The following is a 27,362-nucleotide window of genomic DNA, read 5'->3' as shown; positions in this document are numbered from 1 at the left end:
CCAAAGCTCTGAGAAAATGTTTTCTGCTCAAGGCCACCTAACTAATAAATGGTAGAGTAAGTCATGGTGTATTTATCAAGGACATGACATTTCTCTTTGCCACTGTGAGCAATTTCTCAAACATTTAAACAATTTGTGTGTCTTGAGCAGACAATTTCTGGATTATAGAGTTAGTGTTTGTGCAACCATCACCCGGCTTACAGCTGTTAGAACCTCAGCAGCCTTTCTACCTCAAAGAGTGAGAGGATTAGGATGTTAGATATGGGCTGACATCAGAAGATACCGCTGCCACATAATAAGCAGATATGATTTCTTCCTCCCTCATGAGAACAGGCCTTTAAACATCACTTATTTTTTTTGTTCTGGATATCAAACCCAGGCTTTGCATGGGCTAGGCAAGAACTCTGTCTTTGGACTATACCTCCAGCCTTTGTTTCTTTTTTGAGGCAAGATCTTACTACTATACATCTACGGTTGGCTTTGAACTTGCTTTGTAGCCCGGGTTGGCCTGGATGTCAACATCCTCCTAGCTCTGCCTCCCAAGTGATAGGACTAGAAGTGTGCAACACCATATCTTGTTTATTTATAGCTATTTATTCATTTCAGTATTTGATTTTGGCGCTTACACTGCTCTCATCTTACTAAAATGCATGCATTTATTTTATTCTACACCCCTTTGGACTCTCAACTCTTCCCCTATCTGATTTTGACTACAGTGCCATAAGCCCTGCATCTAACCACTGCACAGTGTTTTGTTGTGGAATATTAGTTACATTCATTTATTCTATGGAATATCTGTTTAATGATGCAAAGATGTGTTGCATTCTTTTATGTTACATTTGTTTAACTCTGTAAAGTTGTGTTACTATGCCTGTCTAAAACACCTGATTGGCCTACTAAGGAGCTAAATGACCAATAGCAAGGCAGGAGAGAGGGATAGTCAGGCTGCCAGGCAGAGAGAATATATAGAAGAAGAGAAGAAAAGGGAGGGGTGATAAAAAGAGAAGGAGAGAGGACACCAGGAGCAAGTCACCCAGTTACACAACCAGCCAAGAGTAAGAAGGAAAGAAAGGAAAATAGAATGCAGAAAGGTAAAAGCCCAGAGGCAAAAGATAAATGGGATAATTTAGGTTCAGAAAAACTGGCTATAAAAAAGTCAAACTAAGGCAGGACATTCATGAGCAAGAATAAGTCTCCATGTATTTATTTGGGAGCTGGGTGGCAGTAATCCAAAGAGCAAAGAGTAAAACACAAAACAAAACAAACTGCTGTGTTTGAGCAGGAAGAAATCATCTTTCCAACTCCTAAGGTTATATAGCTGGGGAGACTGAACCAGGGAAGATATGACTTATCCACAGAACCCTGATTTTAATTCCTTTGTTATTCTTATTCCACACTACCTCCCTGTCTGAGAACAGAGTTATATGCATTGAATTTACCTTGAGGGGGGAAAGAGGCATTTGATAAAAGTTGTGTAGACAACATAAGAACAAGAAATATTTCAATAAACAAAAGCAACTATTTAATGAGGAGAGAAAACAGCAGAAATGGGGAATGAGGAATCAACACAAAACAATGATAATGGACTCAAAAGAACTTATAATTTATGTAAAAGATGAGTTTGATTCAGGTAGTGATAAAGGAAAAGTGGCTAAAATAAGGCTAATATGGAATAGCGCTTAAGGCACAATTGCTTCACATCTTGGACCCCTCTTGCTCATGACCTTTCAGTCAACCAGTAAACATTTGTTGAACATCAGCATGGTCGGCCACTGCTCTAGACACTTTGACAATAACAGAATAAAACAGACAAAGATCCCTGTTTCTCTGGCAGATACTTTCTAGCCACGTTTTAACCTTCCATTTCTCCATACATAAAATGGGTAACAATATCCATTCAAAGAGTTGCTGCGAAGATTAAGTAATCAACAAATCTGAGAGTCATTATGCCCACATTCAGAGTCTGGGTCAGCAGGATGAAAGTGGTGTTAGGTGCTAGGAATCAGCACTATAATACAAAGCTGGGACGAGATCCAATGTGAGTGTATCACATTATCAGCCTGTTATCACCCCAAGTTTCAAGCAGATGTGATCCAATCTTTAAGTGATGGCAGAAAGTGCAGCTCAATATGAAGGTGGAAAGAAATTATTGAACAGACCAGAATTTGGCCATACAGAAGCCGTCTGGACAGAGAGAGAAGAAACCACACTGCCAACAGGTACATGTCTATCTATTGAGGTTTTCAAAGTGTGGTCCCTAAACCAGCATCATGAATACCAAAGAACTTGAGGAAGAGGGTGGAAGGGAATGAGGGAAAGAGGAAGGAAAAAAGGAGGGAGGAAGGGAGGGAGGGAGGAAAGGAGGGAGAAAGAGAGAGAGAGAGACAGAGAGACAGAGAGAGAGAGACAGAGACTATGAATGAATTCTCAGGCTCCAAACAAAACCTACTCACAAAATCTCTAAGGGTGAGGACAATCTTTATCCAGGGGCTATTTTGCTAACATTAGCAAACTACTGAGGCAGACTATTGAACTAGGAAATGTCTTCCTGCTAGGAGTCTCTAGTCTTTGTTGACTTCCTCCCAGTATCTCCCATGAGGCAGGCAGGCACAATTTTCATACATCTTTCAGATTGTTCTGTTATTGCTTCTCCTGCTCCCCACATCCCCCAAAGTCTTATGTTGCTCAGGCCTATTAAGAAATCATTATGTAATTTCAGGGTGCCCTCAACCTTATGATCCTTCTGCCTCAGCCTTACCAGTGCTAAGATTACAAGCAAACATTACCCCTCTTGGTTATTTGTTTTTTCCTTTAATAAGGCTCTGGGAGGTAAGAAATGATATTCGGGAAGGTCCTCAGGGACTTAAGTCAGTGAAAACCCTCAGAATAAGTCTTTCACTCAAGTTCTGACAAGAGGATTAAACTCAAACATATCCATATAGGACTTTCAACATATTTTGATGCAAGGTATTTCAGAATTCTGTGCTACATTGTGAATATTACAGAATTGGGATTCAAACCTATTATAGAAGTATGGGTAACAAAAATAACAGCAACTAAAATTAGAAACTATGTATAGGCAGTGTGCTACATTTTACATGACTTAGTTAACCTTCTAACACCTAATGCTAAACTCTATTCACTTACAGATGAAAACATAGAGGCTCGAGCAGGCTAAGATCCAACACCTGAGATGGCACATCTGCAGTCTGGGTTCAGCCAATGTGACTTTATGGCCACAGTTTTAACCACTTTGCCAGTGATCCTTATGCTGATTAGTTTTGTCAACCTGACACAAGCTAGTCACCTGGTCTGGGAATAGTTTTTGAGAAATGGTGTTTAAAGCTTGCCTTTACAAATCAAAATTTTACTCCACCTGGAACGGAGTTAATACTGTACCTCAAGGTCATTGACAACTACTTCCTCATTCAACTTCCATACTTATATGTATATTTAACCTGTTCAGAATAAATCACCTTTAAGAAACATTGTAATCAATCTTAATATGTTTTAGACACCCTACTGTATCATATTCCCAATTTTTCCTTTGTGACTATTTTATAACTCAGAACAACATATGTGTGTGAGATCTAGTGACCAAATTTGTCTTAGTCACTGTTCTATTGCTGTGAAGAGACACCATGACCAAGACAGCTCTTATTAAAGACAGCATTTAAACTGGTGGCTTGTTTGCAGGAATCTGGAAGCTGAACAGAGACCATGGATGAGCCTTTCCATACAGTTCCACCAACTGGGGACAAGTCATTTAAATATATGTGCCTATGGGGGCCATTTTCATTCAAACAACCACAAGGTCTAAGGCATGTGCTGAAGGTGTGGAGGCACTGAAGGTGTGGACACACTGAATGCGTGGACGCACTGAATGTGTGGAGGTACGGAAAGTGACGGCCCCTTCCACAAATATGTGGAAATAACATGTGAGTACAGAATGTCAAGATCTGACTGTGGTTTTGTGCACTGTTCTGTCAGTAAGGCCAGAAAAACAATTTTCTCCCTTGTGAGTCTCCTCTAAAAGACTGACTAGGACAATGGTTCCTCATTCCTTCCTGTGACCGTGTTTGCTGTCATTTTCAGAATATGTCCTTTGTTTAGGACTACTGCTTCTTAAATTAGACTCTCAGAGTAGAACGGAGATCAAAACTCGACTGAATTAAACAGGCCCACTCGAGTAAATGACACCAAGACCTGGTCTTTCTATGCAGTATCGCCACAGTTTGGGAAGAGCAAACCTCATCTGAGGAACTGCTGCAATCAAACTGGCGTGGAGGCAAGTCTGTGGAGCATTTTCTTGATTAATGATTGATGTAAGAGGATGTAGCTCATTTTGCCACCCCTAGGAAGATGGTCCTGGGTTACATAAGAAAGTGAGCTAAGCAAATCATGGAAATTGATCCAGTAACCAATGCTCCTCCATGGTCTCTGTTTCAGGTCAGCTTCCAGGTTCTTGTATTGAATCCCTACCCTGATTTCCCTCAGTGACAGCCTGTGACCTGGGAATTGTAAGGAATGAAATCAACCCTTTCCTCCCAAGTTGGTTTATGTTAGTGTCTTATCACAGTAGCCAAAAGCAAACTAGAACAGTCTTTAACATTAGACTAGCTAAGACAGTGTTCAAAATATGGGGGCAGTCAAGGCAGGAGTCGAACAGATCAGGAATCTGGAGGCAGGAGCTGATGGAGAGAACATGGAGGGGTACTGTTACTGGTTTGCTCCTCATTGCTTGCTAGGCCTCTTTTCTTATAGGACACAGCACCACAAGCCCAAGGGTGTCCCTATCTGCAATGGGCAAGCCGACCCTTATCAGTTGCTAATTAAGAAAATAACTAATTGCAGGCTTGCCTTCCAGTAGCTAGATCTTCTGGAGGTGTTTTCTCAGTTGAAGTTCTCTCATCTCAGATGGTTCTACCTTCTGTCAAGTTGACATAACTAGTCAGAAAAGCCACCTTACATTTGAAGGAGCTTTGCAATTTAATATGCAATGTTCAAAGAAAAAAATAGTCATATCTTATGAAAATTGTTGCTTTAAAAATAGTTTCATAGCTTCTTGAATAATCTAATGTCTTTTTCTATATATTTTGGTTCCTAAGAGGGACATAAATTACATAAATATCAAAATACTTTTTCTATGACCCTCTAAAATGAAGTAGCTCTTATGCTAAATAAGAAAATTCTCTGATTTAAAATTTTAATTGAGAGCAATTTTAGTACACTGGGAATTAGTTCCAATGGGTTTGGCTCAGGTTTTCTTGGAATTGGCCCTGAGCCCGGGCCCTGGCCCTGGCCATGTACTGGGTCACCTTACAGCTGTACCTTAAGGCTACGTGCCAAGAAGTTGGTCTTAGAGTAGCACTACCCATGGCTTCCCACCAGAACATGACGCCTGGACTCCCATCCAGAGAACAGCAAGTCACATGACTACAGTCCTAGCTAGCAAACATTCTGAAGGAGCAATCTACATAGTACTATGACATCCTCTGACAATTCTGGAAGGAAGACAGGCCACATTTTTATTAGTTTGTCTGGGAGAGATTTGTTTCTTGAGGTTTGACTTAGGGCCAGAAATCTGTAAGTTGCTATAAAAGGGCAACGAACCTCACTTTTATTTGTAGATACTTTTTCAAAAGACAAGATTCGGGTTAAGGGTCCAGAGAGTTCTGGACTTGAAAGTTGATCTATGTAAAGGAGTTCGGGCAGGCAACTTAATCTCAGTTTGCCTCAGTTTCCTCATTTATAAAATATAATGGGTCATTAAATGAATTCTAAATCTCAGTCCTAAAACTTAATAACATATATGAATACATTATTTATAGTTTTCTTGTTCTGATGTAACCACTTTAAAACTCATTCTCTTCACACAGACTTTCTAAAACGCTGAAGTTGCTGAGGAATCTAAGGATAGAGGAATACAGAGTTTTAGTAGGGAGGCTATTTAGATAACTTAGTCTAACCTCCTCATTCTAATTTCTTACCTCTTCTTTTTACTTTTAAAAACTGCTTTCTGGAAGCATACGTACCAAGTTACAAACCAAGACTGAGTCTTCACCTTCAATAACTACTATTTCAGAGACCAGTAACAAAAGCCTCAGGTGATCAAAACCACAACCAAGTGTTTCAGTAAAGCAAAAGGTGCAAAGGAAAAGGAGGCTAATTCGGATGAGGGTGCTGGGATTCATAGAAGAGAGATCAGGAAGAGAAAGGTATCTTTATGGATGGAAAAATAACATGTGTCTTTGTATAGGAGCCTCTGAGCCAGTGGGAGGATTGCCTGGGGATACAAAACTGGGCAATAGTAAAATTGGTAGGAGAATGGAACTCAAGGCTCAAACTCAAAATCACAGGCTCAGCTGAATGTTAATGACATGAATCAAAACTTTTGTCTTGATTTATTAGAGCAAATAAAATGTCATGGCCCTTAACTTTGCTGCAACTACGTTTAAATTAGGTCTTAAGACTCTTACCTGGGTCCACATGTAGGACTTCCCCCTTTCCCACTCTAGTGACCCATCAAATGAGAAACACTTCCTCCAGCCTGCTCTAGGGATGACAACAGTTCAGTTGCAGAATAGCATAAATGGATAAACATCCTGGTTCTGGCTTTGGAAGCATCTTTGTTAGTGATGCCACAGTAGGTCAGTATAAGATAGGGTGGTTGACTTCAAATAGGTGAAGGATTGTTGGAGAGATTATTCTGTGGAATTTGGAGGGTGAAAATAAGAATAGAAGGATATGTAGTTTATTTTTCTAAATAAGAAAATCTTGAGTTGTGCTGGTAAATAATGAGTATCTCTATACAGAGAGTATAGGGCTAAACCAGATAGAATGTCAGCTTCCTTGGGATATTACAAAGGGGATTCATAGCTTTAATATAATTTGGATTATAGGGCTTCTGTCATTCTCTATTGTGATGGTTCATTTTAATGTCATCTTGCCACAAATTAGAATCATCTGAGTAGGGAACCTCATTTTAAGAACTGTCCCAATTGCCTTAACTGATGTGGGAAAACCAAGTGTGAGCAGCACCTTCTAGCAGCAGCAGAGATGAAAAAGGGCATGGCAGAAGGATGCTTATTCATCCGTTTTTGCTCACTTGGCCTTTCCCTTCTTTATGCCAAGTTCATTTACCTTATCGTTGCTGCTAATTCCTTTGCTGGTATCAGAACCAGTTTCTAGGCGTCTATCGTTGACTGAGAACCACTGACTGACTCTCCAGGAACCTTCTAGGCTTTCACTTCCAGTCTGGGAATACTGGGGCACCTCCTGGGTTGCCAGCCTCCTAGGTGTGAAAGTCACTGTGGGAAAGTTCTACCACTGAGTCATCCAGCCTCAAAGACTGAGCAACTATTATATATCTTTATGTTATCGATTCTGTCCCTCTAGAGAATCCTAACTAATACATCTATCTTCACAGTTGACCCAGTCCAAGTGAGATACAATTGTTCTGTTTTCTTACTTATTTCTCATAAAGCATGTGCTTTGAATTCCACTTAATTAGCATTCCAAGCACTTTACTTCTACATTCTATGCAAAGATTATATACTGTGATGTTTAAGAAAGCAATTTAATGAATTCCCACATGATATATTAATATGTTTACTGCTAGGCAGTGAAACTTAGTAGTTATGTGAGCAAATGTACAGTTAGGCACACCAACTCCTACACTGCCTTATTGGATATACTTTGTCTTCTTCTATACTATGGATACTAACATCTATCTTTTTACACACCCTTGAGAAATGAATAAAGTCTTCCTTTTATTTCTTGTGAAACTGTTCCTGAAATACTGGTTCCATTTGTCTAAAGTCACAGGGGAAGTAAAGGGAGAACACAGTCAATGAAAGTGAAAAATATTATTGACATTTTGGCAGGTGTAATCTGGACTTGCAAATACCAAATTGTTTTTGGGGAACAATAGTAAGAATTGATTTATATTCTTTTGTAAGGCAGAATACTCTACTCCCAACAGAATAAAATAAAACTTATAATTTTTTAATCTGCTTTATATGTTTGGTACATATAATGCATTATAAATCAAATCAAATATATTAAGTAGTACTTGACTTTAAATTAGTATTTGGATATTACCTAAAGTCTAAAAATATGTATGCTTTAAAACAATATACTAGTCTTTTATTTTAAACAACTTTATTATTATTATTATTATTATTATTAGTAGTAGTAGTAGTAGTACTAGTACTAGTAGTGTGTGTGTGTGTGTGTGTGTGTGTGTGTGTGTGTGTTTCAAAGGACCTGGGTTCAATTCTCAGCACCCATATCGCAGTTTGTCAGGAGACCCGACACCCTCACAAAAACATACATTCAGGCAAAACATCAATGCTCATAAAACTAAAATTAATAAAAAAGCATGCATTCTACCACTGAAACATTAATCTGATGTGGAATGTCCTGCTCTATATGTGTTGCTTTTATTGGTTAATAAATAAAACTGTTTTGGCCAATGGCTTAGCAGAGTAAAGCCAAGCAGGAAATCCGAATAGAAACAGAGAGAATAGGCAGAGTCAAGGAGATACCATGTAGTTGCCAAAGGAGAAGGACACCCAGAACATTGCCAGTAAACCACAGCCTCATGGCAATACACAGATTAATTGAGATGGGTTAATTTAAGATGTAAGAGCTAGCTAGAAATGTGCCTAAGCCATCGGCCAAACAGTGTTGTAATTAATATAGTTTTGTGTGATTATTTGGGTTTGAGTGGCTGGAAAACAAACGATCCGACTTAGTTTGCATTAATCTACAGAACAGGGATAACCTCAATGAGCAATTAAGCTAAGAATCATGCTAGCCTTCTGAAGTGCATCCTGTTAGTTCCTCAGATTTGCTCTTTCCCAGAAGTGGTATCTCCTCATTGTCTCCACATGCTTTCTTCATTTCTGTTTCCTGCCTCAGCTATCATTGATTTCTCTCTAAAATACCTTCCTCTTCTCCACCCAGCAAAGTCTATCTCAAAATAAATGGGGATAAGAATAGTATCTACCACAACTATAATTCATTATATAACATATAAAATCATCAAAGAAAAATAAAATTTAAAAACATGCACAAGATTGGGCTAGTCAACATTTTATCACAGATAGGGGTGAGGTTCATCTGGTCCCATGCCTCCCTGAGGGACTACTGGCAATTTATGGCTGCTGAGAGATGGGGCTGGGAGCTGGCCGCTTTCTTTAGTGGTATAGTTCCTGGTAAACTGCATAGCTACAGCAAACAACTTCCCATGCACACAGACTATCCTAATTAAATTCAGTGGGTCTCTCTCTGATGCAAAAAGACATCAAAGCAGGATGGAGATTTGGAAAGAAGGAGGATTTTAGAGCAGCAGGAATGAGAGGGTAATGAGGTGGTGAAAATGATTAAAATGCATGTATGCATGAATGAAACTATCAAAGAACTAGAAAAATTGAAAAATAATACTTTTTGTTTTTGAGACAGAGTCTCACTATGCAGCACTGGTTAGTCTGGTATTAGCTATGTGTGGAGAGCAAGTTGACTTTGAATTCACAAAGATTCACTGCCTGTGCCTCCTGAGTGCTGGAACTAAAGGGGTACACCAGCATGCCTTGCTAAGAAAATCAATTTTTAAAATATGTATTCATTTTATTTTATATGTATTGAGTATCTTGCCTACATGCCTGGTACTTACAGAGGTCAGAAAAGAGTGTCAGATCTCCTGGAACTGGAGTTATGATATGGATGGTTGCAAACCTTTATATAGGTGCTGGGAGTCAAATCTAAATCATTTGCAAGAGCAACAAGTGCTCTTAAAAGCAGAGCCAACTCTCCAGCTGAAGAATTAAATTTTTAAAAAGAGAATAGTATAGCGAGTGCTATCTATTTCTTACAGATGAAATAGACATGGAGTGTTTGGGAGAGTGTCTCATACTTAGTAAACATTCTTAGTTCCTCTTTTCTACATGGTGTCACATGTTTTGTGCTACATATGCATCATTACAGGCTGAATTATGCTCTGCCTCAATCCATGCTGAAGCCCTAACTACTTTAGAATATACCTTTATTTACCTTTAGAGAGGTTTAAATGGGGTCACCCCAAAACATTGATAACATACAGACACAGAGCAGACACGAGGATACAACAAGAGAGCAGCTGTCAGGCTGGAAATGGTGGCACTGCCCTAAAATCAAAACACCTGGAAGGGAGGGGCAGAAACTACAAGTTATAGGCCATCCAGGCTACAAAGAGATCCTTTCAAAAAATAAAAAATAAATAAATAATCAAACGCATACAGCAAACCCCTGCCTTAGTTTCTTCAGGCTGCTGGAACAAAAAAGTGTGAACTGGACACAGTAGCTCATGCTATAATTACAGTGCTTCGGGGCGGAGGAAGGAAGATTGCTATGAGCTCAAAGACAGCCTTGGTTGAAAAGTGAGATCATCAAAAACACTAAAACAACCAATGAGAAATCTTCATGGCTTATAAATAACCACCATATATTTCTTATATTTCTGGAAAGTTCAAGACGATGGTGCTAGCAGATTTGGTATCTGCTGAGAACTGTTTCCTTATAGGTGATACCATCTTACTATGTCCTCATGGAGTGCAAAAGATGAGGTGTCTCTCTTTTCATAAGGGGATAGTTTTCATAAGGGGATAGTTTTCTCCATGAGCACATCTTGCCCATTTCTTCCTACCTTCACCGTGGGGTTATGTCACCATCTAAGTCCTGGGACACAAACATTCTGAGCACAGCAGTGGTTGTCTGTAAGCAGAGAGTTGTAAGAAACCAAATTTACCCACCAAGACTCTCATCTTAAATTTCTAGCCCCCAGAACTGTTAGAATTTAATCTGGGGCCAGGAATAAGGTTCAAGTGGTAGCGAACCTGCATATGGGGAGGGAGGGGAGGAGAAGGGATGGATGGACAAACCATACACAAATGGGTGTGGTGTGCACATTTCATCCCAGCATTAGCAGGTGGAGAAAGGAGTATCAGGAATTCCAGGTCAGCTATATAGTGACTCTAGCTGGCCTATATGAGACCCTGTTTAAACAAACAAACAAAAAGAAAAAAAGAAAAACAAATCTTTGTTTCCAAAGCCACCCAATTTACAATACTCATTTCATTTACAGTATTAGATATGGCAAACGTGAATATAATTAAGAAATTAATGGTTTGTCATTAAATTTGGTAGAATATCTGGATGATATTTTATAATTGTGGTGGTTAAGAACTCTGTTGAGTCTGGTTCAGCCACTTCTTAGTAAACTGAAGGCAAGTAAAGTCTAAATCTATATACAACAAACGTGCCAGACCAAGTACTGTATGTGCCTGTAAGGACTAAGTGAGAAAATGTACAGCACAATGGTGTGCAACATAACATTCAATTAATGTGTCTGTCTAGCCAAAAGCCTAAATGTTTCCTGAAGGAGAGATTATGTGACAACACTTTCTCAGCATCTAGTATTTTCTATCTCTGTCCAAACCAAGGGAAGGTAATATGCTGGCTGGTTTTGTGTCAACCTGACACAAGCTAGTCATCAGAGGAAGGAGCCTCAGCTGAGGAAATGCCTCCATTTTCTCAAACAGTGATCAATGGGGGTGGGCCAGCCCACTGGGGGTGGGGCCATCCCTGGGCTGGTGGTCCTGGGTTCTATAAGAAAGCAATCTGAGTAAGCCAAAGGAAGCAAGCCAATAAGCAGCACCTCTTCATTGCCTCTGCAACAGCTCCTGTCTTCAGGCTCCTGTCCTGTCAGAGTTCTTGTCCTGCCTCCTTTGATGATGAACAGGGATATGAAGTATAAGTCAAATAAACTCTTTCTTTCCCAACTTGCTTTTGCCATGGTGTTTCCTTACAGCAACAGAAACCCTACCTAGGACAGGGACTGACAAGGAATTAAGTGAGTTTTTACTTACAGAGAGTGAAGATTAGGTTATACGCTGGGGCTGTTAGATCTATCTCAGTGGTCATGACCCCTTTGAGGGTGAAACAACTCTTTCACAGGAGTGACCTAAGATTATTAAGACCACTGGAAAACACAGATATTTACACTATGATTCATAACAGTAGCAAAATTACAGTTATGAAGTGGCAATGAAAAAATTTTATGGCTAGGGAATCATCACTATGTGAGGAACTGTATTAAAGGGTCGCAGCATTAGGAAGGTTGAGAACCACTATTCTATCTGATTCCAAGTCATTCTGTCTCTACATTACCTTACCCACAAAACCCATATACTCTAATGTGTTGGCACAGTACTTGCCCAATTCTTGCTTTTCAATACATATATTTTACATCTGAGGGGGGGTCACAGGGACCAGGATATTAGAGAATTAAATATAATTTTCAACTCATCTTCCCACACATGAAAGAAAAACAATAAGGAAAAAATAAAACAAAGGCCAAACAATAAGCTGAGGAAATTCTATCTCTGATAATTCTATGGTTCTGCAATGCTGGCAGCCATGGTATAATGGCCTCCTAAAGATGTGGCACAAGGAATTTACATTCTCATATTGCAGTGTCCTGATCTGAACCCAAAGTTCCAGTTGCAAAAGGATTATAACTTGTACAGCTATTGGATGAACTCTAATATCTAATTTTAGCACATAGCTCGCCTCTGCAGTATGTAAGCCCAGTTAAATGAGCAAAGCCTGTTCTCAGTGCTACACGATAACCCTCATCTCATGCTGTAAGTCTCCCACACCCTAACTCAGGCACCACATCACAGTCATGAAGCTATTTAAAGATAGGGCATTTGTTTGCACTATTTTCCTCAGCAAAACAATGAAGCAATCATTTCTCCAGTCATTTGCCCTGTATTAAATTTCCTCTTAGAAGATACTTAACTTTTTATGTAAGATGTTAACTTGCATATTTATTTTAGTTTCATTAAGAAGAGACTAGTCTTGAGAGGATAATGCCAGTTTTGAAATGACTCAGTAGGAACGACCACATGTACATTTTTATACTTCAACTAAAAACAGAAGTCCATACCTGAGTGCTGGGTGTTTTTAATGAGAGGTAAGGTGGTTGGTGAGAAGCACTTTGCTCTAGCAGGTGTTTTTGCTACTTCATTAGTTTTGTACTGCCAACAGGAACTTATTTTGCATGACATTTAGGTGGATTTTTAAATACAGAAAGTTCTATAGTCAACCTCTGGAAATATTTAAAATGATTCTGTAAATCACAATACAATTCTGCAAACAGTTAAAAGAATAAAAAGTCTGAAATCAATGGAATAAAAAATCTGAAAGTTGTTTTAATTTTTTCATATTTAAATGAAATATGGGTAGAACATAGTTTGAAACAAACAGCAAAAAAGGAAGACTTATCTTCTTTTTTCCAAGTTCAGGCACAGTTACTTTCTGGGAAGTCTCCCACTCTATCACAAATTTACCAATAATTCAAATATTCTTCCCAAGTAGACTATGGGCTTCATAATCCTTCTCACCACAAAGGTTGGAAACTCTAGCTTTCCATCGACTTAGCTCCTCTCTCCATTAAGGACTGAGAAAAGGAGATCAGTCAGAAGTAGAGGTAGGATAGGTGCTAAGATTTTCTCTCTCTGTTCTATTCAAACACCCAGCTATAGTGACCTTAAAGAGAAAATGGAAACACTTTATGAAAATACATTTCACCTAAATTTCTATTACCTGTGAGGCTTCTTTGTTTGGTTTTAAAGTAAATAAAGTTACTGAATTACACTATTTCTCTAATCAATACAAATAAAAAAATAATCAGAAATCTCCATCAATGTGTCACAGTGAATTCATGCTTCAACTGATCCTATGTCTTATAAGGAAAACATTTGATTGAGCATGATAGGAAATGGACACTGGGTGGTGTCTCAGTCCTGAGCATAAAAAACCTCAAAGTCCACCCCCACAGTAACACACTTCCTTCAACAAGATCATACCAACTCCACAAAGTCACACCCCCTCATAGTGCCTCTCCCTGAGAGATTATGGGAGCCACTTACATTCAATCTACCACATCCTATATGCTCTAAACACATGATAATTACAGGTAAAACAGAAAGAAAAAGAAAGCCAAAGATCCCTTTTCTCATAAAATGAAAAGTCATTTTGTAGACTAGTAAGTAGTGAGCTGGATTAAGCTGCACACTACCAGGGTGTGGTCTTGAAAGTGAATTTTTGGTTTTTATAGAACTGCAACTTTCTACCCAAGATGCAGAACAAAGCCAACTTTGTTACCAGAAGCAGAAACTGAAGAATAACCAACTTGACCAACCATCCTGGGTTTCCCAAAATACCCCAGGTCTCCCTGTCACCTCCTCCCACAAAGGTCCTTTTAAAGTTAAAATGATGTTTGGGCATGGTGACTCTTGCCTGTAATTCCTGTTTGGAAAACTGAAACAGGAGGATCGAGCTCATAGTCAGTCATTTCTGCACTTCCATGCCCTATTTCATAAAACCACATCTAAGCCAGGTGGTGCATGCCTTTAATCCCAGTCCTTGTGAGGCAGAGACAGGCAGATCTCTGAGTTTGAGGCCAGCCTGCTCGTCCCAGTAAATTCCAAGACAGAGAAACCCTGTTTTGAAAAATCAAAACCAAAACAAACACATCAAGTTTTGAGATATACCTCATTGGTAGAACATTTGCCTAGCATGCACAAGATAATGGTTTTTTTTTTGGCAAAAATAAAGTAATAAAAGAGTCTTTCAGATAAACAAGCTAAAAATTTGCTACTAAGCAGACCTGAACTATAAGACATTACAAAATTTTCAGGTTAAAGAAAATATAAGATGAAAAGGCAAATAAGCACAAAAGAATGAATAATGGAAAAGCCTATCACTGTTTGCCACATCATCTCAAAACCTAAACACAGTACAGGATTATAAGAGTCACACAAGGCTGGGAATATAGCACAGAGATAGAGCACTTGCTTACCATCCCCAATACCAAATATGATAATTATAATAATAAAAATCTAAAAGAATTAATATTACAAGGATCATTTAGCCCACATAGTCAAGCTTCTTGTTCATACTTTTAATTCCAGCACTTGGGAGGCAGAGGCAGGTTGGTCTCTGTGAGTGTGAGGCCAGCCTACTCCACATAGTGAGTTTCTGGTCAGTCAGGGCTACACAGTGAGACCCTGCCTCAAAGATTGTATCTTTGAGATTTCTTTCTATCCATATGTCTGTCTATCTGCCTGCCTGCCTGCCTGCCTGCCTGTCTATCTGTCTACCTACCTACCAATTTATCTATCCATTCATCCATCTACCTATCTATAGAACAGAGAGTAAGTGCATCTCTAAATGAGTATCTTAAAAATCTTTTAACTGATGCATATTTTAAACTGGGAAGCTCACAAGTAGGGAATAGACTTAAACAATGCACAAGACCACTATTTTATGGTGTTTTAAATTATTGCTGAAGTATTAATATGTAATCTAGCATTGCACTAAAGACTTAAAGTGTTCTTAACATTTTAAACACAAACACAGTATTTGAACATTTAAATAATACACACTAGTAAAAGATCAACCATCAGGCAGGTGAGACTATGCTAAGTGTGTGTGAACGTAACTTACTGGGTAGAAACTCACTGGCAATTTTAAAATTCATGTTTTAAACCCTTTTCCAATTTCTTGGAAAAATAGCTAGCTATAACTTACTATTACCTACATGTGCAGGACTTGGATATCATAACAGCATACATATTGTTTAAGATACATCCATTTGCCTCAGTCAGAAGGATGCTCATAGTACTAAACATACCTTTTTAAAAAATATTTTTGGAGACTTGTTCTTACTATGTAGCTCTAGCTGGTCTGGAACATCCTATGAAGATCAGACTGGCATCAAATGCAAAAGATCTGCTGCCTTTGCCTCCCAAGTGCTAATATTAAAGGCATCCACCACAAAACCTGTCAAAAATAAATTTATAAAGGACACAGGAGGACTATTATTCACCAGTTCATTGATAAGTCTCTGGAAAATGGCATGATATTGAGACTAAAGGTTGGCACCACAGTACAGATTGCTTTATAGTAGTCTGGGGTATAAAACCAGGCAGCGATGATCCAGTGATCCCACAGCAGCTAGTGGGAATTGATTTTGTAAGGGTGAAGGGAGACCAGTCATGTTCCTGGGAGGGACAATGAGCCTCAGATTGCAATGCTGCACACTTGCTGGGCACTCTGCAAAAGAAGAGTTTTATGGTGCAACACATTTAATAGCAGCATTGGGAGGCAGGCAGGAGGGTCTTTGAGTTTGAGGCAAGTTGGGATATAATATATAGTGAGAGCCTGCCTAAAATGAAGAAAGAAGAAGGAAGAGAAAGAGAAGTGAGGAGGGAGAGAAGCAGGGAAGGATGGAGGAAGGGGAAGATGGAGGGAAGCAGGAAAGGATGGAAGGAGGAAAGAAGGGAAGGAGGGAGGAAGGAAGGGAGAAAAAAAAAGAAGGAAGAAGATTCTCTTTGGAGTAACTCCTTTTGGCACTTGGGAAGAAGATCTTTAAGTGTCACAGAAACGAATTTAAAAAAAGGCAATGTCCAAGGATAAAATGCTGTGCTGCCAAAGCTCCAGAACCTCATTGTCTTTCAGTTGCTGACTCGGGAAGTTGAATGTAATAAACCACAGTGCTCTGATTAGTAGAAATAGTGCTTAGTTTGGTACCAGAAGAAAGTTCAGGATCCATATACACCAGAGATCTTTTGGCGGAGAGCTTTAGCAGCCTTATCATCATAACCCTGATTGTGTGAGTCTCCCCAGAGTGCCCATCTAGGTCAACCAAATACTGGTATAACTTCAGCATGTACTACAAGCAATACCTTTGGGGCCATGGCTTTATCTCCTTGCCAGGGGCCTCATCTAGCAGATCCTGACTCAGGAACAAAGTAGGATTGTCAGCAAGAAGACTGACAGAGGGCCACTCTACACCATGTGTAACCATAAAAAGCGCAAGTGCCCATAGAAGCGTTTTAAAAATAAAAGGGCCGTCTTGAAAAACTTCGGTGTTTGACAACAGATTCCAAAACCAGTCCAAAGGATATTAACCTGACCCTTTCTTTTCATGCAGGAAAATACACCATGGTTCAGCAAACAACAAGGATAGAGAAAGGAAATAGGGCAGACTGACCGCATGTGTTCCCCATGGGAGAATCTCCTGAGCCAGTAGGCATCTTGGCACAAAACCAAAAACAACTGGTGGGCTAAGGCAGCGGAGGACCTAGGTTTGGTTCCAGGCACCCATATGGTGGCTCACAATCATTTATAACTCCAGCTCCAGGGTATCTGACCTCTGCTTCTGACAACTGAGGGCACCGGTCATGCATGTAGTAACATGCATACATATAGGCAAAAATCTTATACACACACACACAAACACACACACACACAATCTAAAACAATTAAAAATATAAAACAAAAGCACAGCTTATAAGCAATGAAGAAGATAAAATTATTGAAAACTCTCCCCAAAGGAAGACAGGAAGGGGCTGGAGTGATAGCTCAGTTGATAAAGCACTTGCCTTGCAAGCATGAGGCTCCAGAACCCAAATTAAAAACAAACTCAGGTGTGGTAGTTCACACTTGTAGTCCAAGCACCAAAGAGAAAGAAACAGGAGGTTCTCTGGGGCTTATTGGCCAGCTAGTCTACCCTACTTGGTGAACTCCAGGCCAAGGAACAACATAACCGAACCTGTCCTTTACATGTGTACACCGCCTCCCTCCACACACACACGGTGGAAGGAAAAGAGGGAGAGAGACTATGAACATAGACAAACAGAAACAGAACAGCAAGATGGCAGATAAACACAGTTATGTCAATAATTATATTAGCTGCAAATGAACTAAGCATATTAATTAGGCAGAAATTTCAGACTAGACAATGAAGTACAATTTAGCTGTATGCTATCATTAAGAAATATGCCTTAAACATAAAGGCATAAATTAAAAGCAAAAGGCTATGTAAAGATACACATTTTAAACATTGGTCATAATAAAGATGAACTAGTGGCTATTAGCAAACTATACTTTAGGTCAGAGGATAGGCATTGGCAGAAATAAAGAGAAATATTTTACAATGGGAAAAGGGTCAATCACCAGGAAAATATAGCCATTCCAAATATTTTTCTACCTAGCAAGGCATCAAAACACAAATAAAAGTTAATATAATTGAAAGGAGATATAATAATTTGTAGTCATAGAAACTCCAATTTCTTTGATTGATAAAGTGACAGAACAAACGTACAGAAAATCAATGAAGACATGGAAGACTTCAGTAATATTATCAAACAACTCAGCCAATTTTATGTCATAGAACACACCATCCCACAACTGCTATATATATTATAATTTTTCTTTTCAAACATTCAACATATTCATACTGATTGTCTACTCCATTAGTATGCAAGTCTCAAAATATTTAAAAGGTTTGAAATTATAGAAAATATAGTTCTTATTATAAAATGTAATTATGGTAGAAATGAAGAAAAATAGAAATTAGAAATAAATAAAAGTTTTCTGTAAAAATCCAAAATATTTAGAAATTAAGCAACATTTTGTTTAACAGTCCTGGCTGACCTGGATCTCAATATGTAGACTAGGCTGGTCTTGTCACAAAGACCTGCTGCTGTGCCTCCTGAGTGCTAGTATTAAAGGCATATACCACTCGTAAAGTTCCACCAACATGACTGCCTAAATATGAGCAGAAGAAGGGCAACACCACCAGACATGCCAAAGCGGATGGGGAGAAGTTCCTGAGGCCTCAACCCTACACCACGGCAAATACGGAATGCTGAGAGTGAGAAAAGTGGAAGAGGACACAATACCAAATGATCAGCTCTGAAAACATACAGGTAACATTATGTGGACTGAGCAGGTTATAGTTAGAAGTATAAATGTGTATATACACATATATACACACACATATATGCATGCAATAACAGGCTATGAATTTGAAAGTAAACAAGGAGGGGTATATGAGAAGGTTAGCAGGTATGAAAGGGCAGGGAGAAATGTTATAACCATAATCTCAACAATAAGAAACAAACAGACAAAACCATTTATTTATGTGTGGGCCTACACATTTCATGAGCACGTGGTGATCAGAGAAAAACGTGTGTACATGATGGTTCTTTTCTTTCTTCATGTAAGTTCCAAGGCTTGGGTTTGGTGGCAGTGCCTTTCTTTACCAACTGAGGCATCTAGCCAGGCCTGAGGTACATAATTCTTTCATTGTACATTTCTCTTAAATTATATAGGAGAAGACATTCATAGTTCCTAGACAAGGGAATGCTTGGGTTAGGTCATTTGAAGCTGAACACATGAATTCTATGAAACAGAATTGGTGAGAAAAGATAAAAACAAATTCAATTTGCATTCTTTTCCCAAGTCATTTCCTAGTCATAATCTCATAAAAACAGAGTTCTTCTTCAACAGTGTTTATAGACTACTTGCTACCTTCCAGGAATATACCTGTGAGCAAGGTACAAAGAGGTGAATATCCCAAACTGTTTATGGATCTTAGAGCAGATGAGACAGACTATAAACAATTCATAAGTAAAAATGTGTTGTATTTTATAGGATGGAGATTATGGTAACAAGAGAAAACAGAGGAGGGAGAAGAGAAAAACAATTTCTCCCTTAAGTCCCACAAGGGACAGAATCCAGTTCCTTTCTGCATGCTTTGCAAGTGCATTTACAGTGAGCCATAATTTCAGGAATCAGAGTTGGCAGACAGCAAGGACTTCATTAATTAGGTGCTATTTGAGGGACACTGAACTTAAAAAGACATGAAAATTTGGGCCAAATATTGGGAGTATACCTGGGTATTCAAGAAAAAATAAAGAAGCTGGTATGCCTGCTGCAGGAAGAACCAAGGGACACAGCATATAATGTTAGGGAAAGTGGTCAGGGAAGACCGAGTAAGGTTTTGTTAGACCTTGAACTTTTACACTCAGTAAGTGTGAGGCCTCTGGAAGGTTCTGAGCAGAAAGGTGGAATGACAGGCTTAGATACTAACAGTATCATACTGACTGCTATGATGACAATATGTCAAAGGTGAAGGGCACTGAAAGGACACCAGATAGGCTACTCTAAGAATCCCAGGTAACTGGAGCTGGAAAGATGGCTTAGTGGTTGAATGCACACTACTCTTGCAGAAGATCTGTGTTTGGTTTCTAGTACCCACAATGGGCAGTTCACAGTCACTTACAACATCCAGCATGTCTTCCTCAGACACCTGCACTTGCTGTAGAATAGAAAATTTGTTTAAGGAAGTAAAAGTGTGTTACATTTGTTTGTGTTGCAGAATAACTGTCTAACTATGTGAAGATGTGCTGCATTTGCTTAATTATGTGGGGGTGTGTTGCTTTTGTTTGTGCTGCATTTGCTTAACTATATAAAGAAGTTGTTGCTGTTTCACTTGCCTGCCTAAGGCATCTGATTGGTCTAATAAAAAGCTTAATGGCCAAAGAATAGGCAGAGGAGAGATGGGGGTGGGGGCTGGCTAGCAGAGAGAAAAGGGGAGCCAGCGAGCCAGCCAGGCAGACATGAAGGAAGAAAAAATGCAGTGTGGACAGTATGTAGATGAGGTAAGCGAGCCTCAGGGCAGCACATAGATGAATAGAAATGGGTTAATTGAAGTTTAAAAACCTACCTAGAAACAAAGCCTAGGGTAAGGCCAAGCCATTCATAATTAATAATAAGTTTCTGTATCTTTATGTGGGAGCTGGTTGGTAGCCCAAAGAAAATTTCAACTATGTGTACAAAAGTACCCTGACCCCCCCCCCCAGTCACACAGTTAAAAATAAAAATTGGCACTAGAGAGCTGGCTTAGCAGTTCAGAGAACTTACTGATCCTCCAGAGAAACTGAGTTTGGTTTCCAGCACCCATGTAAAGTAGCTCACAAATGCTTGTAACTCCAGTTCCAGAGCATCTGATGTCCTCTTCTGGCCTCTTTGGGTACACACCCACATAAGAACATACACAGGGGCCAGAGTAGAGAGCAGACAAAGTCTGGAGTGAATGTGTTTTATTGACATGAGCATGGCCATGTCAAGCAGAACCCTTTCCCTGGCTCAGGCTCTAGGCCTTCCCCTAGTCCAAGTATGGACGGTGACAGTGTGAGCAGAAGGTATCAACCACAACTTCTTCCTCAAGGATGAATACAACCTGAGACTACTCCTTTACAGAGACCCCCCCACACACACACAAAATTAGCTAACCTGACTTCTCAGTCGGATGTATACAATAAACATGCTCCTTGTTCATATAAACACATCAAGTTTCCGGGCTGCGGCTAGTGTTATCTCCATCAGCAAATATGATCCATGAGACTCAGTTGTTTATCAGTATCTTAGTGAGGGTTTCTATTGCTGTGAAGAGACACCAAGATCATGGCAACTCTTGTAAAGAAAAACATTTAATTGGGGTGGCTCACTTACAGTTCAGAGGTTTAGCTCATTATTGTCATGGTGGGAAGCAAGGCAGAATGTAGGCAGACATGGTGCTAGGGAAGGAGATGAGAGTTCGTGTATCTTGACCTGCAAGCAACAGGAAGTGGTATGAGACTTGGCTTGAGCATGTATGAGGCCTCAAAGCCCGCCCCCCACAGTGAAACACTTCCTCCAACGAGGCCATACCTACTCCAACAAAGCCACACCTTTTAATACCACTCCTTATGAACTTAGGGACCCAAATACATTCAAGCTACCACAGTGAGTCGGTTGTTTCTTCATTCCCTGTTGCCCCTGTCAGGTCAATCCCAAAGCTGTGCACATTATGTGCACACACAGGCATATAAAGAAAAGTACAAATAAATCTTTAAAACAGAATCCTAGAGAACTCATACTTGTGTCTAACAAGGGGGTTTCTAGTTCACTCAAATGAGTGATGCAGGAGAGAGGAGATAGTTGCTAAATCACAACCAGCAAGCAGGGAAGGCACGAGACCAAAAGCACGAGTTGCAGAGTGACAGGGCTAGGAACACTTCCGTTCAGGAGGGGAAAGGGCAGACACTTCCGGTATCAGTAGGGCACTCATGTGTTGTAGGGAGGTGGTGTCTCTAAGTTTTTTCTGATTATTCCTTTTTCTCAGGGACACAGGAAGTAAGGGATGAAAAAGGAGAAAATAAAGAATTGGTGCTTGAGGAAGGAATGATGCGGTGAATTACAAAACCAGGAGAATGAACAGATTCGATTTGCCACACTTGGCCTTTAAATCCTAGATACAACTCAAACAGTCCTCTCATAGTTTGCTTCTAGATTTCTACACATATAGAAGTAATTATCAATATTCATTCACTATTTATTACTCATATGCTACTCCAGAGAGAGAGAGAGAGAGAGAGAGAGAGAGTGAGAGAGAGAGAGCACAAATCTTGTCTCTCCTATAGTGTGGGTGAATGTGCTCAGATACACAGAGCTAAGTGAATGGAATATTGGCCGTTTTGTAGCTCAGTGTCATAAGCAGAACTGATGTTTTCTGCTTTGAATTACTTCCTTATTACAACACTACCTAAGAAAAATTAGGGTGTTAAAAATCTAGATGGGCTTATTATTGTATGTACTTACATTTACTCCAAGACTACTACAGAAGTGAAAACCTCAATAAGGAATTAATATCAGAGAGAGGAAAATGCTTACTGTAAAAGGCTATGAGATTTAAAATGTTTTCAGAAATACCATGAGAAGGTTTTCTTTTTTTTTCTTTTTCTCTTTTTCCTTCCTTCTTTCCTTCCTTCCTTCCTTCCTTCCTTCCTTCCTTCCTTCCTTCCTTCCTTCCTTTCTTTTTGGTTTTGTTTTTTTGATACAAGGTTTCTCTGGGTAACAGCTCTGGCTGTCCTGGAATTTGCTTTGTAGACTAGGCTGGCCTTGAACCATGAAGCTTTCAAATAGGCAACTCACATAGAAAGCTTGAAGTGGTGTACATTTTCATAGCATGCAAGTATTTCTAATAAAAGTACTTTCCAATACATAAGGTTGTAAACTGTCATATACATGCTGTATATTTATCAACATCATAAATACATAAAGCTTCCTATGAGGTCATAGAAACACTAACATAGACACACTAATTATCAGTTAATGCCCATGTACTGATACAACTCAGGAGAATAGGAAAGTAGTCTTGGTGTTTTACACAGACAGCATGACCTAAATCTTACCCTCTATTTGAGAAAAGTAATTCACATCTAAATTTCACCATTATTGGAAGCCACATTAATTCAAATTCTCTCTCTTCTCTCTCTCTCTCTCTCCTCTGTAAAGGTTATTTAATAGAAATTAGGCCAATTCCAATAAACAACTGCTATTTATATACAGAATATATGTTAAAGAATAATCATCATAAATACTGACAAAGATTCAAAAGACTCATTGTATACCTTAGGGGACTATACCTGAAACACAATTAAACAAACTCACTGGTTCTTAAAAATAAAAGGTCTTTAAAAAGCTATTTTTCTTATTCTTACAGAAAGAGAAAAGCAATTGTAATTCTTAGGCAGAACTGCTCATTTTCTTGACTCAACTTTCAGTTTTGAGTTTGTTTTTTAATGGCTTTCTACAAGTTTCCACTACCAGACAATGTCCATTTAGTCTACATAGTTTGAGAAATACTGAATGAACATGAATGATAGAAATATTCTAATTAGGCACAATTTATGATCATAAGGGCTAGAAAACTGCACATTTAATAATGGTGACATTTTTCCCCTTGAAATTTCCCTATGGATTAAGAATGTTCTAGAGAAAATGGATTATTATAAATAAATAAAACATTGTGGGGGGCAAGATTAAAAAAAACATTTGTTCTGTTTTCAGTATGAGGTGCATCTAGCAGTATCAGAGAGCCATGGAGAAGTAGGAGGCACTAGGTCTTCCCTAGCTGGCAGTTAGAGCCTGCTTATCTCAGTGCTCTCAGTCCATCAGAGAGTGGTGCAGGCAGCCTGCTATATGACAGGTCCACATATCAGAGGAGAGAATCTCAAGCCTAGGATATACATTAGATAGACTTTGTGTCCCACACCAATAGAATGGGGAATTTGGGAGGGAGCAATCTAGAACACCTGGAAGAATCTACTCACCAAAGAACTCAGCCATTGAAGGACTTGGGGAACAGAGAAATGAGGTCAGGAATATAAAAACCACTTCTTTATCATGTCAGCCATTTTTTTCCTTTTTCCAGGCTGACACTGAGCTTCTGCAGAACCAAAAATAAATCAGTCTTGCTTTCCCTACTTGGACTTTCTAGTATTCTTATTACAATTTAAATATCATTGTTTCTCACAGGGGGAATTCAGATTGTCACTAAAAATATTTTCATCCCATTCTTCTCTTGAATTAAGACTTTTCATAATTCACATGTTTCATTATTTTCCTAAATTTGTCTTTTCATTCTCTCACAGAAGGGAATTAAAGCTCAAGAACATATTCCAGTCAAGATGTCACTGGGTTAAGACACTCCAGATGAATATATTTTAAGAAACAACAGGTAAAATAAGCCTTTTGTTTTTTCATAGCTTTTAGTTATCCCAGAAATCCTTGCCCCTCATCTGCACATTTAACTGAAGACTGTAATGTCATATTTTGCTCTGCTACTATCAACCACCTTCAAACTTGCAGCATTTCAGGTCATAATGTCTTTTCTTTGAAATAATATAGAATATGCTTATTTTATATCTGAAAGACAAGCCTATCTTCCATTGGGTACTTAAATGAACAGTTAATTATAGTGATATTTTATTTGTGTTTTAATGAAAAAAGCTTGCCTGAAGATCAGAATGCAGAGCTAAACCTTTAGAGGACAGAACAGGGAGTGGTGGCACTCGACTGAAGAACACCCTGGGTTACGTGGTGAGATTGAATCTGTCTAAAAAGAGAAACAATTCACACAAAAGTGCTCCCAACCTTTAAGCCTTTAAATAAGGGACTCACATGCCTTTAATCCCAGCACTAGGGAGGTGGAGACAGGAGCGGTATAATTGGGCGGAGAGAAGTATGGTGTATAAGACAGTAGGAGACATGAGCAGTGCAGCCTGAGGCTTGGTGGAGAGTACTGCAGTCTACAGACACACTGAGGACAGGATCACCCCACCCCTTTGTTCCTCTGAGCCTTGGTAGAGGTAACAGTTCTCTAGTGGCTTGGCTGCTTTTCTTTTTCCGATCTTCAGCTTGAACCCTAGTAGCTGTCTCTGGGTTTTTATTATTTGTGCTACAGTTAATCCTAAAGCCTTATTTGCACCATTAATATGAAAGAGAAGCTATAAAACCCGAGATAAAGCAAGTCTGATAAATCCTTGAGCTGATCTCTGTTCTTCCTCAGAGAATTCTGAGTGTGAGAGCACCACTGTACCATGCGTGCTTCATGGATATTACCATGGTCTAACATACTGTTCTCAGAGAAGGGCAACTTGCTTACTCTCATGCAAGCACCATTTATATATTCTATTTCAAACATACCCTTTTTGATAAATAATTCTCTCAAGTAATAATTTTTAATTTAAAGACCTCAGAGTTTTTTTCCAAATCAAATTCTATGCTTTCTATTTGTTTTAACCACTGCCTATAAATTTTGAGACATCCTAAAGATATTTATAATGAGATAAAAGTTGCCAATCGTGTTATTAGTAAGTTATTAATCCTTTTCAAAATTATATTTATATAAACAAAATCCAGACTGACATTAACATAAGTAAAATCCTATCAAGTTATTCTAGACCAATACTGATATTCCATTGTCAATATAATAGCAAGTTAAAAATATAAACCACAAATATAACTTAAAAATTCATATTAGTTATATTAAAATTGCAAGAAAAAACAGGTAAAATCAATTTTAGCTTTTGGTTGAATATAGTGGTATGTTATTTGTGTTTAAATAAATAAAGCTTGCCTGAAGATCATAGGGCAAAGCAGTCACACTAGTCAGCTATACACGCTAGGAAGTGGTGGCACACATCTTTAATCCCAGGACTCGGGAGACAGGCAGAAAAACTCTGTTAGTTCAAGAGTACCTGGGGCTATACAAACCTGAATCTGTCTAAACACAAACAGAGCTCACACAAAGATGTAATCCATTTGGGATTACAAGCCTTTAATCTCAGCACTAGGAAGGTGGAGATAGGAGTGATATGGCTGGCCAGAGAGAGGAATATAAAAAGGAAGAGACAGGAACTCAGTGGAGCATGGAGTCTTCAGGATTCGTGGAGACAAGATCTCGCTCATTTCGGACTGAGGTAGAGGTAAGAGCCAGTGGCTGGCTGCTTTGCTTTTCTGATTTTCAGCTTGAACCCCAATATCTGTCTCTGGGTTTTTATTATTTGTGCTACAGTTGAACACAGTATTTTCAAAATAGTGTACAAGCAAAATGATTCTGCTGCCCCTGCCTTTTAATTTGGTATGAGTTTTCAGCATCCCAGATTTACACTTATGTCATCTTGGACTAGCCACATTTCAGGGGCTTAGGACCCCATAGTCAGTGACTGTGACAGTGCCAGTGTAGTACCAGAGCCTGCTAAGAGGGCGGCCACAGACAAAGCAGCTCTGAAATTATGGGCCTGCTCGAATGTGGACTTTATCTCAACAAGCATTCTAGGAAATTTGTATGGACAAGACATTGAGGAGAATTATTCTAGGAGTATCTGAATTATTTACCAGAAAAATTTGTTTTGAATATTTTTATAATTTTGTATTTGTTTAAGTTATTTTGTTGAATCAACATCCTTCCTCAGTTCCTTACTTCTTTTTTTATTTAATAACACATTTTTTTCATATTTATAAAAGCTTGTTTATTTAGAAAATAAGAAAATACAAGTTAGAAATAAAATCCATCTGTACTCTTATGGGCAGAGCTAACTATTGACATTTTTTGTGTTTATCTTTTTTTTTTTTTTTTTTGAGACAGGATTTCTCTGCAGCTTTGGAACCTGTCCTACTCTGTAAACCAGGCTGACCTCGAACACACAGAGAGCCACCTGCCTCTGCTTCCAGAGTGCTGGGATTAAAGGCGTGCACCACCACTGCCTGGCTGTGTTTATCTTCTTCTGACATTTTTTGTGTTTATCTTTTCTGCTTTCTAAAATGTTTCTTTAAAAAAAAGATTTATTTATTTTTATTTTGTGCATGTTTATTTTGTTCTTGGTATTTAAATGACCCACAGACACACATAAACATACATTTATATATTTGCATACCTTTCATAAAAATATTATCATCAAATATTGTTTTATAACTTGCCCTTTCACTTACAAATATATCAGATACATCCCATCATAGATTCCAAGATAATACTTTTTTAAAAGGGCAAGTATATTGATTATATTTAGAATAGTATATATTGAACATATACAGTAAATTTAATCTTAAGCATACAGTCCCATGAGGCTTGGATT

The 27,362-nt window shown here is 38.8% G+C and overlaps 1 protein-coding gene across 1 annotated transcript in view; it reads right to left on the bottom strand.

Moving 5' to 3' along the window:
• LOC125394293 (uncharacterized) overlaps nucleotides 1–27,362 on the bottom strand; it is a 114,513-nt gene that overhangs the window by 58,013 nt on the left and 29,138 nt on the right. The window lies entirely within an intron of this gene.

The sequence above is a fragment of the Myodes glareolus genome, chromosome 1, assembly GCF_982192425.1.
Source record: "Myodes glareolus chromosome 1, mMyoGla1.1, whole genome shotgun sequence".
Lineage (NCBI taxonomy): Eukaryota > Metazoa > Chordata > Mammalia > Rodentia > Cricetidae > Myodes > Myodes glareolus.
The sequence above is the reverse complement of the archived record's forward strand: the minus strand, read 5'-3'. Positions and strand labels throughout refer to the sequence as shown.